Genomic DNA, 12,310 nt, shown 5'->3' on the forward strand with positions numbered 1-12,310 from the left:
GAAAACTTGCATCCAGTGATATTAGTATAGATGAGGAAGATGTGGAACTATTAGAAGCACTTCTAGCTAGGAGATTTCATAGAGGAAAAAGAAAATTCAAAGGTAAGCTCCCTATCATATGTTTCAATTGTAATGAAGTAGGACATATAGCTACAAGATGCCTATAGAAGAAAAACTTCAAAGAAGGAAAGAAGTTCAGGAACAAAAGAGAAGATGATAGCAAAGATTACAAGAAGAAAGGCAAGAGATGCTACATTGTTGAAGAAGACTCTAATAAAAATGATGATGAAGTAGTATATGTAACCATGAAGGATGAATCAAACAAAGATGAAGATGAAGCAACAATATTGGTTACCTATGTGAACAAGAATGACAAGTGGATCATAGATAGTGGATGCTCACATCACATGATAGGAGATAAAAGTAAGTTCATTACCTTTACTCAATATGATAGAAATAGTGTTAGATTTGGTAATGATGCTCCATGTCAAATCAAAGGAAAAGGATTTATCAAAATTATAGAAAAAATTTCATGTGATAATGCATACTATTTTGAAGGATTAAACTACATCTTGTTGAGTGCATCTCAGTTAGGCAATGTAGGTTGCAAAGTGGAATTTGGAAAAAAAACTGCCAAGATCTATGATATGGATGGAAATCTAATAGAAAAAGGTGAATAAACTAGGAGTAGTCTATTTTACCTAGATATGGAAGAAGCAACATGTCTTTTTGTTAAACTTGATGATGTGTGGTTCTGGCATAAAAGGTTGTGTCATGTTAACTTTGATAATCTAATTAGCATTAGCAAAAGGAACAAATTCAGAGGGTTTCCCAAGTTGAAGAAACCTGAAAAAACAATGTGTAAACAATGTCAACTAAGGAAGATGACTAAATCTAGTTTCAAAAGAAAAACATACACTTCCAATGAAGTACTAGAGTTAGTTCATATATACTTATGTGGCACAATAGAAGTGCAAAGCTACCTAGGAGATAGATATATAATGCTATTTGTAGATGATTATTCTAGGATGATGACTACTATGTTCTTAAAGCAAAAATCTAATGCATTTCAAATGTTCAAGTGGTATTTGGCTAGGGTTGAGAAGGAAATAGGAAAGAACCTGAAATATCCAAGGTCAAACAGAGGAGTTGAGTTCACATCAAGATAATTTTAAGTATTTTTCAATGATAGAGGTATCAAAAGGCAAATTTCAGCACCAAGAACTCCACCATAGAATGGTATTACTAAAAGAAGAAATAGGTCAGTGATTTACTATGCTAGAACCTTGATTATGGAGAAAAATTTTGCACTAAAATACTAGAGAGAAGTTTTAAGTACTATAGTCTACACATTGAATAGAGTTCAAGTCAAGAAAGGTACAAATACAACACCCTTTGAATTGTGGTATGGTCATTCACCTAATGTTAAACATTTCAAAATGTTTGGTTGTGAATGTTATATTCTAAAAGACACTAGAAATGGCAAGTTTGATGCAAAAAGTGATGAAGGAATATTTCTTGGGTACTCCACTAAAAGCAAGGCATATAAGTGTTTGAATACTAATACTAACAAAGTTGTGGAGAGTAAAAATGTAAATTTTGATGAGCATGCATAAGTTCAGGTTGATGAGTCAAAGCAAGTAGAGGATTATAGATCCTTTGTATACTTCTATGAAGGAATGACATCTGAAGACAATGCTACAAATCATGTTGGGAATCAGCAACAGACTTCAGTATCTGCTGAGTTTCAACTAGTGAATGCTAAGTTGCATTCAAAAGCCGAGATGTAGAATGTGGAAAATGTACATTCTAATTCTAAAAATAGTATGCAAGAAAGAAATGATGAAATACCAGATGTAGAAGAAAGATATGACTCTGAAGCTGAAGGATCAAATATGAAAAGAAGGATTGAACCTAGATTAGCCATGTATGTAAGAAGACATCATCCTGCAAATCAAATCATTGGTGATAAGGATGCTAGACCAATGGCAAGGAATAGACTTAGGAATGAATCATGTCTACTAAGAAAAGTTGAACCCAAAATAGTCACAGATGCATTGCAAGATGATGATTGGTATAAGGCCATGAAAGAAGTGATAGATCAGATTAAGAAGAACAAAACTTGGTCTCTAGTTTCTAGACCAGCTGATAAGAATGTGATTGGTACCAAATGGGTGTTCAGGAACAAACTTGATGAGAATGGTCAAATAACAAGAAATAAAGCCAGATTAGTTTGCAAAGGCTATGCACAAGAAGAAGGATTGGATTATGGAGAGCCATTTGCCCTTGTTACAAGAATGGAAGGAGTAAGAACATTACTTGCATATGCTGCATATAAAGGTTTCAAAGTCTACCAAATAGATGTGAAGTCAACTTTTCTGAATGGTATACTGGAAGAGGAAGTCTATATAGAACAACTAGAGGGATTTGTTGATGAAAAGAACAAGGACATGGTTTGCAAGCTACATAAAGCACTATATGGATTGAAGCAAGCACCTAGAGCATGGTATTAAAGGTTGCACAAATATCTTGTGAAGATCAGATTTGAAAGAACATATGATAATAGCAATTTGTACATTAAAGCTGAGGAAGGTAAAGACATTTTGATATCATAAATCTTTGTTGATGACATAATATTTGGAGGAAAAGATGTTTCATGCAAAAATTTTGCTGATCAAATGAAGCATGAATTTGAGATGTCAATGTTTGGAGAAATCATATTCTTTGTTGGATTGCAAGTACATCAATTGAAGCATGGCATATTTGTGACCCAATCCAAATACATCAAGCAAGTACTCAAAAAATTTGGGCTAGAAGACTCAAAACTAATTAGTACACCAATGGAAACATGTCATAAACTATCAAAATATGATGAATGTGCTGAAGTAAATTAGACATTGTATAGGTGAATGATTGGAAAGTTACAATATGTTGTACACAGTAGACTTGACATTGCATTAGTTGTCGGAATAGTAGCAAGATTTTCTACCAATCTAAGAGAAAATCTTTTAATGGCAGTAAAGAATAATTGAAAGGAATTGCTGACTTTGGTCTATACTAAAAGAGGAATGAGAAGGTCAAACTGAAAGCTTACACTGATGTGGATTGGAGAGGTAACATTGATGATAGAAAAAGCACCAATGGAGGAGCATTTTTCTTAGGAAAGAGGTTAATCAAATGGACAAGTAAAAAGAGAAGTTTCGCCTCATAGTCTATTATTGAAGCTGAATATGTGGAAGCTACTATAAAGTACACCAATATTGTGTGGATCAAACATTTACTGCAAGGTATGAAGGAAGAGGTAATTAAACCTATGACACTTTATTGTGATAATACAAGTGCTATCTGTATATGCTACTTTAGTATGCAAATAAATACTAATCTAATGAAATAAAAGCATTAGCATTAAACTAAATTAACATAACCTCAAGATAGACAAAGAGAAACTTTCAAATGAGAATATGAGCCATTAAGGGGCTCTCTCAATGAGATTTTTCTCTTGTTGAGTGGCTTTGTCTAAATAGATAGGATGTATGCTCAAGCTTATGCTTCAAAGAGGGCTTCAAATGGAGTTGAAATTTGGGTGTGGTTACATGAAAAAGTATGGATTTGGCTTCAAAATGGCATTATAACTTTACTTGATGGATTGTGATTAAAATGGCTTGGGAGGGGATCCAATTTATAGGCCAAGGGCTTGAGGGATGGAGGGTTAAGATGCGAGGAGAGATGAAAGCTTAGGGAGGGCTAGGATGCACTCAAAGGGGAGCACATGTATTGTGCTTGTTTAGCACCAATCAGGGAGTGACACATGTCATAGGGTGAGTGGATGGAGGAAAGGGAAAACATGAGTCAACAAAGGAGGCTCAAAGCCTTAAATGGCCCTCATAAGTGCTTGTAAGAGCATTCATTGGGTTTGTAAGAGCATTGAAGGCTTGGTGGTTGGGATATTTTGGAGGGAGTTGAGATTGTTGACTTTTCTTGGCTTAGGAAAGTCTTAAGCTCACTTAGGGAATGTGACAAGGTTGGGGGGGGGATTAGGCTTGGGTTTAGGATTAGATTAGGGATGTTAGAGATGTGCAAGTGGATGCCATTCATGAGGGTGGGTGAGTTAGTGGCTAAGCTTAGTTAGTATGGGTGGATGGGGTGGATTAGGCTAAATGGAGGATTTAGGAATAGGTTAGGGGTTTATTAGATTTGAGGTTTTTATTTATTAAAGTGATTTTAATAAATTTAAGATTTGGAATTAGATAGGAGAATAGGATTTAATTGATAAATAATAGGTTATTTGATTTATCAATTAGGACTATAGTTGATTAATTAACTTAATCAACTAGAGGATGGCAAAGGATTAATTAAATAGGAATTTAATTAATGATGCCCTTAGAGATAGCTAAATAGGATTACCAAAGTGGTGTAATTAGATTTAGGTGTCTACACCATCAATATTTCAAAGAATCCAGTAATGCATGTTAAAACTAAACACATTGCAATCAAGTATCATTATGTAAGAGAACTGGTGGAAGAAAAACAAGTGAAGATGGAATATGTTAGCTCAAAGAAACAGATTGCTGATATCTTCACAAAAGAACTATCTAAAGATGCTTTTGAGTATCTTAGAGGTAAGTTAGGGGTGATACCCCTAGCTAAGGCTACTTGAACCAAAAAGAAATTATGCCCTGCATCAAATAAGTAGAATGCTCAAATTTGAAACATTGATGCAAAGAATTTTTACTTCGAGATCCATGCCTAAAGTAGTAGAAGTGTTGAAAACTTCAAATCAGTCACAACAAAGGTGACAAAGGGAGACATTAAATGAACCTGTAAGAGCTATATCTACATATTAAGATGTTAATATGTCTTTGGTATTGTTTTCAAAGAGGGAGAAGTGCACAAATGATCAACAACTATTAAAGATAAAGGATCAAAGAAGTAGAGGGTGATTTTAGAGGTTCATCAGAATAATAAAAGATGAACAATATAGAGGGAGAAAGACAAAGAAAAAGGCTATAATAGACTTATCAACAACTATTAAAGATAAAGGATCAAAGAAGTAGAGGGAGATTTAAGAGGTTGATCAGAATAGTAAAAGATGAACAATACAGGGGGAGAAAGACAAAGAACAAGGCTAAAACAGTAAAGAGGGAGAAGTTGAAATGAAGTAATCAGAATAGTAGAAGGAGATTGTTTTAAAAGAGTTACGATTTATTTTTTGGCATTTGACTTACTGTTCTAACCTAGTTAGTTTGTGGTTGAATAGTTTAATGTGATGGTTGATCAGCTTGGTTTGCCATCAATGCCAAAGAGGGAGATTGTTGGAAATTTGATTGAAAAGCTTATTGTTGTTGAAGATCAAAGAGGGAGATTGTTGTAAAATAATGTTTTCAATCATTTTTTTTCTTCCATTGATGTCAAACTTTCTATTTGTAGGAATGACATATTCTTATAAGATCCAAGTACTATCACTTAGTTGATTGATAAAGAGGATTTGATCAACAAGATGTAATAAGAGCATCTAAGGGAAAGGTTGAGTTATAATATTGTAATAAAGTGCAAGGATCAACTAATACAATGGTTAAGTAGTGTATTGATAACATACTTAAAGATATAGAGGTTGGCCACACATAGACATATTGGAGAAACAAGTTGTAACAAGGTTAACTGCAAAGCTTTAACTTAGATCATCAGTAGGTGCCGAGCAAGTTAGATGAAGCTAAGAAAATTCCTAGTATAAGTTGAGTAGTAGAAATTTTTAGTGTGTGCCAAGTGATCTTCAAGTGTCGAGTAAAGATCAAGTGTCGAGCATTAAAAAAATTTTAGTATGTGTTGAGTGATTTTTAGGTGTCGAGCATTAGGAAAAACATAGTTGATGCCGAGTAACACAGTATGTGTCGAGCACCAATATTTCAATAGAGTTGAGCTGCTTCATTATTTCAAATGATGAAGATTCACCAAATCTAAGCCAACTTAGTGGTTACATTGAATTTTGTGAATGAGTTGGAAGATAAGGATGATGAGTTGTTGGCACAAAATCTTATGCAAACCATTTTTGAGCAAATTCTAAAGGATTATTTAAGAAGTTTCTAGAGGAAATAGAGTATGGGCTAGATACAATGTATCCTACCTAATCCATGCAAATTAAAATTTAAAAATGGAAGAATCAAGTGAGAAAAGGAACTCCAAGACTTCTATTTAATAATTCATAGACCAAGAAGCAAAGAGCTGCAAATATTGTTGCTGGTGAAGTGCCAAATCTATGAATTGGTTGAAAGGGTGTCAAGAAAGAGATATCTAGGAAAAGGAAGAGCACATAGGCTTTGCTTCTATGAGTGGTCATTAAGAGATGATTGCACTGGTACATTGAGTATGGAGACTCAAGGAGACAAAGCTTGAAAGAAGAGCCAAACTGTTAAGAGTTGCAAAGATTGAAGGCCAAGCAAGGGTATGAGCTAAGAAGTGATCTAAGATCTACAAGATAAATTTGTATGTTGTAATTAGGTCAAGATTTTCTAATACTCTCAAGCAATTGTATTAGATCTAAAAAATCCTATGGACTTAGGTTGGCCTAACAACCATTTGTAAATCCTTTAACAAGGTGGCATTCCAAGTGAATGTTATAAAGTCCTTAAACTAGGCCCACTTTTAATAGGGTGGTTTAATCCTCTAACAAGGCCACATTTAACAGTGTGTTGTAAGCCTTTGATAGGGAAGGCCTTTCATAAGGCATCACTTTAGAAGGGTGAGAATTGAGTAGCATGTTACTGGTGGTTTTTTCCAAATTGGGTTTCCACGTAAATCACTATGTCATGTGTTGATTTCTTATGTGTTATGTGTACATGTTGATTTACAATAACTTGCTATTTAAATAAGTTAAAGCTTGGAAGCCTAAATTGAATTGGTTCACTACACTTGAAGAAAAGTTTGAATAGGACATTTGGACTTTGAATAACTGATTCACCAACAACCCCCCCCCCCCCTCTTAGTTATTGTAAAGAAATTCTAACAACTATAGCTATCTCTTCTAATACTTCCTCTTTCTTAACTAATTCATGTTCATTATCTTTATCATCACAATCATTCAAAAATCTTTCCATACTTAATTTATATTCTTCATCTTCATCAGAAAGTGAACTCTTTCTATTTTTTCTTATTCTCTTAGGGTATGTAGATGAAAAATGACCAAACTCATTACGTGTCCAAAAAGAAAAAACTTCCATACCTTCTCATTCTCTTTTCATAAGTAGACCAGTAACTTTTTTTATCTCCATGTCTTCTATGGATCTAGATCTCTCCATACTTGTGCCTCTATTCTTTTATATGCAACAAAAGAATTATAGATCTAAAAACTCAATGCTCTGGTCTCTACACAAATATGATAACTTTCGTGTCAAAATTTCCTCTATCTAACTTAGGACTATCTTTTCTGAATATGTTTTCCATGGATTTCGCAAAGTTATAAAACTTTAATTTCAAGGACCTGATGCTCTGATACTAATTGTTAGAAATAATAGTCAAGGGTGAATCAATTATCGAATTAAACATTTATAAACCTTAATTAATCTTAACCATCTAGTCAAAGTAAATAAAAATAACCATAACAAGATACACATACACAATTACACCAAATTTTTTAACTAGGGAAACCCTTGATTAGAGGGAAAATCTTGGTGGGAATGATACCCACAAAGATATACCAATTATATATATATATTCCTTGTTAGAGGATGGACCCTATTAGGAGTCTATAGACACATTTAGTACATAAGAGTCCCAGTTAGGAGAATTTGAATCCTTGTTAGGAGATTCCAACCCTGTTAGGACTTGTAGAAGGCAGAGGGAACCACTGTCCAAACAAATTTTGGGGCAAGACCACTAAACTTCATTGTCCAATTGATCTCTTAACTATTCATTGTAGAATACTTGTTTGTATTGTGCTTTAACTTCTTACCTCTATCTTGTCAACTGGACCAATTATTGGTAGACCTTGTAGTCTAGGTCACAAACCTCATATCCAAATATAAAACCTTGGATCTCATAAAATAACCTTGGCAATAAGTTATCTCCAACTTCACTCTACTTTTCTTATCCTTGCACATCAAGTTGTTTCCCTTTTGTTTCACTCTTTGTGCTTCTTGCAATCATTTGTACATTCATGCATAACAAAGAAAAATATTTTTCCTTTATAACAAATCCATAATACACTTTCCTATGTTTTCTATTACACCTTCTCATTTAATTATTATATGACCTCATTAAGAACACATTATACTTAGTGATAACATTAACCTTTTGCCTTGTAACTTGAATAACTTTTCATATATCTAATATTATGATGATTGATCTTAATCATGTCATCCACAACATGTTTTCTACATAGTTTTAAACTTGCTTCTCAGAATAGAAACTCTACTAAGAGATATTAAAAGTTTACTAGAACATGCTTCTGTAAACTCTATCTTAGAATAGTCTTCACCAAAACTTGCATAACTTCTTCTAGAATTTATATCTTATGCTTCCAAGGTTATCTGCATATACTAGACACTTATTAGTATCTCCCTTTAACCTCTCTTAGTGAAAATTCTCAAGGATATGTTTGTACCAACTTGATCTTTATCATTGTTCTTCTATAAGATAATACAAAAAAAGACTGCTATGTTGACATCAATGACAAACACTGTCATGAATGTAACATATTATCATGATAATGATCTAATCATGGTTCTACAATACTCCCCCAAAGAAGTATCATCAACATTAATGCTTCCAACATAAAGGAGTTGATTACGTATTGATTAAAGGATCATCAATCTCTATGTATGGTAATTCAATAATTAGAAAATTTGAAGAACTAAATGTACAAATGGATAGATCTAAATCATTCATCTAGATCTAGAAACACCATCAAATGATTATAAAGGAAGGGTAAACCCTAATTTAATCATGAGAGATTAAAGAAGTTGTATGAAGCTAAAAAGTTAAGTTGAATCAACGGGATAAGGATAGAGGTGACCAATAAGTGAATTACAGAGTAAATATATCCTTTAGATTAGTAGAAATGATCAAGAAATTGGATAAAGGAGATGTATTATCGACATTACAATGCATACCAAAGGATCAGGTACTCAACTTTCTAATAGATGTTTCAAGATTCAAATCTCTTAATAGAGTAGGTTCGATAGGATTTTATAAATATCCTAATAGAGTAGTCACTTAGCTATGATGTAAAATTCTTTAATCAAGGTAGGACTTAATAATTATGTAAGCCTTTAATAGGTAGACATATAAAAGTGTAGATCATTAGAGGTGATTAAACAATGTGGCCTTAACAAGCACAACTTTATTGCTAGAGAAGTGAAAATTTGTGAGTGTCATCCCCACAATAGTTCTACCTTCAGCTTAGGGGTTTTATGCATAAAAAAATCATTATTTCATGTATGTTGAGTTATATATGTGTCACTAATGTCATTCTTGATATTAGATATTAGATCTGATCATTTATTATAGTAAATGATTGATGTAATTTATGGTAATATTGAGATAAGGGTTAGTGGTGAAGGTTATGAAATATGGTTCATGATTGAAGTGTTAATGTTTTGATAGATCTTGAATCAGCCCCCACCCCCCTCTTAGTATCTTACTTTACATATTATATTTCTAATTAAAGCATAGATATGTGTGACCATCTAGGATACCAGAACCTATTTTGGTCAAAACTCTTTTTTTTTGAAAAACTAAAAATGCTCTTTTATAGATCTTAGACTCAATATCATCATTATATAAATTTTTGAGCATTTTGATTAGGTAAAAGTAGGTTTAAAGGGGACCAAAAACCTCAAAAAGAAAAAGGAACCAAAGTAAGGAGGTAGTTTTATAGGGAACAACAACTCAGAAAGTCAAAGATGAATTCAAAGGCTTTTTTTACAAGGACCAACATCCAAGAATAGCTCATTTTACAAGGACCAACAACCAACATAAGTTAACAAAATAGTAGTAACCAAAAATTTAGAAAAAATTTAGTTCAATTCTTTTATAGAACTAGTAATGGTGGTACCTAAGACAACAACCTTACTTCAAGAATCATGAACATTCTTCATAGGAATTTGGAGGTTAGCCTTCTTAGTACTCTTTTCGGTTCTTTTTCTTGGACCACCAACTAGCAATAGAGTTTGACCAATCAAAGTGGCTTCATCTAGAGAAGCTTTTCCAATGGAAGTAGCAACAACCAAGATGGACAAAGTAACATCTTGCATACCCATCTCACTATCCTTAATCAATTTTTTTATGGAAAGCTTCATACTCCTAGAGTTTGGTTGGGATGTTCCCACCCACAAAACCTGATTCCCCCTCTTCTTACATTCTTCATCCATCTTCACCTATAAAAAAGAGACATTTCCTGAAAAGAAGAAACAAATAAGTGGAGATTTTTTATTTTATTGTACATCTAGAACTTTATCATCTAAAATGTTAGCTCTATTTTTAGCTTTGTTTAGATATTCCAAAACTTTATCATCACCCTTTAAATCCTAGGTATCCTCAGAATCCTTAGTTTGATGAAGCTTTTCCTTATGGTCCTGGGTTTTAGTCCTTGGCTCATTCTCTGTACTAGGTTCAGTATCACCATGGCCACAATTGGCTAGAGAATATGTGGTGTTCACAAGTTCATGAGAGAGGGTAGTATTAACAAAGGAGATCTCAACATGCTCCAAGTCCACTGACTAGGTATATATATAAATTTTTTAGTGTTTTTATTAGTTATAATATGTTATAATTTCAAAATATTATAGGTTGATATTTCAACATTTCAAAAGATGCTCTATGAAACAAGGAAAAAAAATGCAAATCAGATCAAAAAATAAAATAAAATTATATTTTTCTTTAGAGGAGAGAGTCTTGTTTATGAATATGTAATTTTTATCCAAAAAGGTGTAGATTTGATAGAGAAGTTTTGACGAGAGGAAACAAGTTGAATTCTGATAAGGTCACCCTTGAGTACTTATAACAAAGAAAATATAGACCAAAAATAATTATTTATTTTTGGTTCCCTAGCTATACATGTCATCTATAAGATATTTTCAAATTAGAACAAAAAAGAGATGATTTCCATATACTTGTTTGATGGGAATAGAAACCTATATTTTTTATAGTTAAAAAATGGACTTCAAATTTTTTTAAAATGAATAAATTCTTATATAAAAAAATTCACAGGCATCAAATTCACCAAATTCTACACATTTCATCAGTTTACATCATCTTCAAATTCTAAACACAAATACCACCTTTTTTTCATTAAAATTGAATAGTCGCATTTTGATATCCTTTTTCTTTATAAAGGTGACACAAGTTTGTTATTTTACCCATGTTTAATTGATATTAGAGCCTTGGTTCTCTCAAAAAGAGTCTAACCACTTGAGATTCACGATTTTGGAGATATAATTTTATAAACTAGAATTTATCATTGAGAATAAGAATCCTAATATTCAACTTGTGTTTGAACAAGTTAAGACTACAAAGGAGACATTAAAGAAATCCTTGATGAGAAGGAAAGAGATAGAAATTCAATAGGGTGACACTCAATACAAATAAAAAATCATTAAAGAACTATTTGATGAAGTAAATTCTAGTGAATCTGATATAGCAATAGAAGATCTATTGGAGAGGAGTAATACTTTGAACGAATAAGACTGAGCACTGAAAAGAGAACATGAGATGCATACATTAAGGCTATGTGAAGTCATGTAACAAAAGAAGATTTTTGAATATGACAAGGAAATGGATAATGAAGACAAGAGACAAATGGTTATAAGAATTGATGAGAAGATCAATTAAGTATATATATTGACTCATGATCAATTGAACATGGTTAATTAGTTACTAAGTATAAATCACGAGATTGCAAGAAAGGAGTTTGAGATTAAAAATCTGAAAATAGAAAATTATAGATTGGTGAATGAGTTGAAATCTGAAAAATAATTTTTTGAGAGTTTGAATAATTTTTAAGAGGCCATTAGATTACTTGATGAAAAAATGAGTGCACCAAAAAGACATCATTGATGTGACACTTTTGGACTAGGTTATGTCGAGTTCATATTAGGTACCAAGCACGAAGAATCATCAAAGAAAGGAGAAAAAAGGAATGTGAATGGATAATGAACAAACGAGAATCCTATTGGCTATATCATTATTGAAAATAATACATACAAGAAATGTTTGCGGGAGAAAAAAAAGGTATGACAAACCCCATATCCAAATTCAATAGAAACCATTTTAATTGCAATAAATAAGGTTACCAAGAACATGAGTGTAGATAAAAGGC

This window comes from Cupressus sempervirens, chromosome 3, assembly GCF_028749045.1.
Source record: "Cupressus sempervirens isolate cs-2001-9-10 chromosome 3, ASM2874904v1, whole genome shotgun sequence".
Lineage (NCBI taxonomy): Eukaryota > Viridiplantae > Streptophyta > Pinopsida > Cupressales > Cupressaceae > Cupressus > Cupressus sempervirens.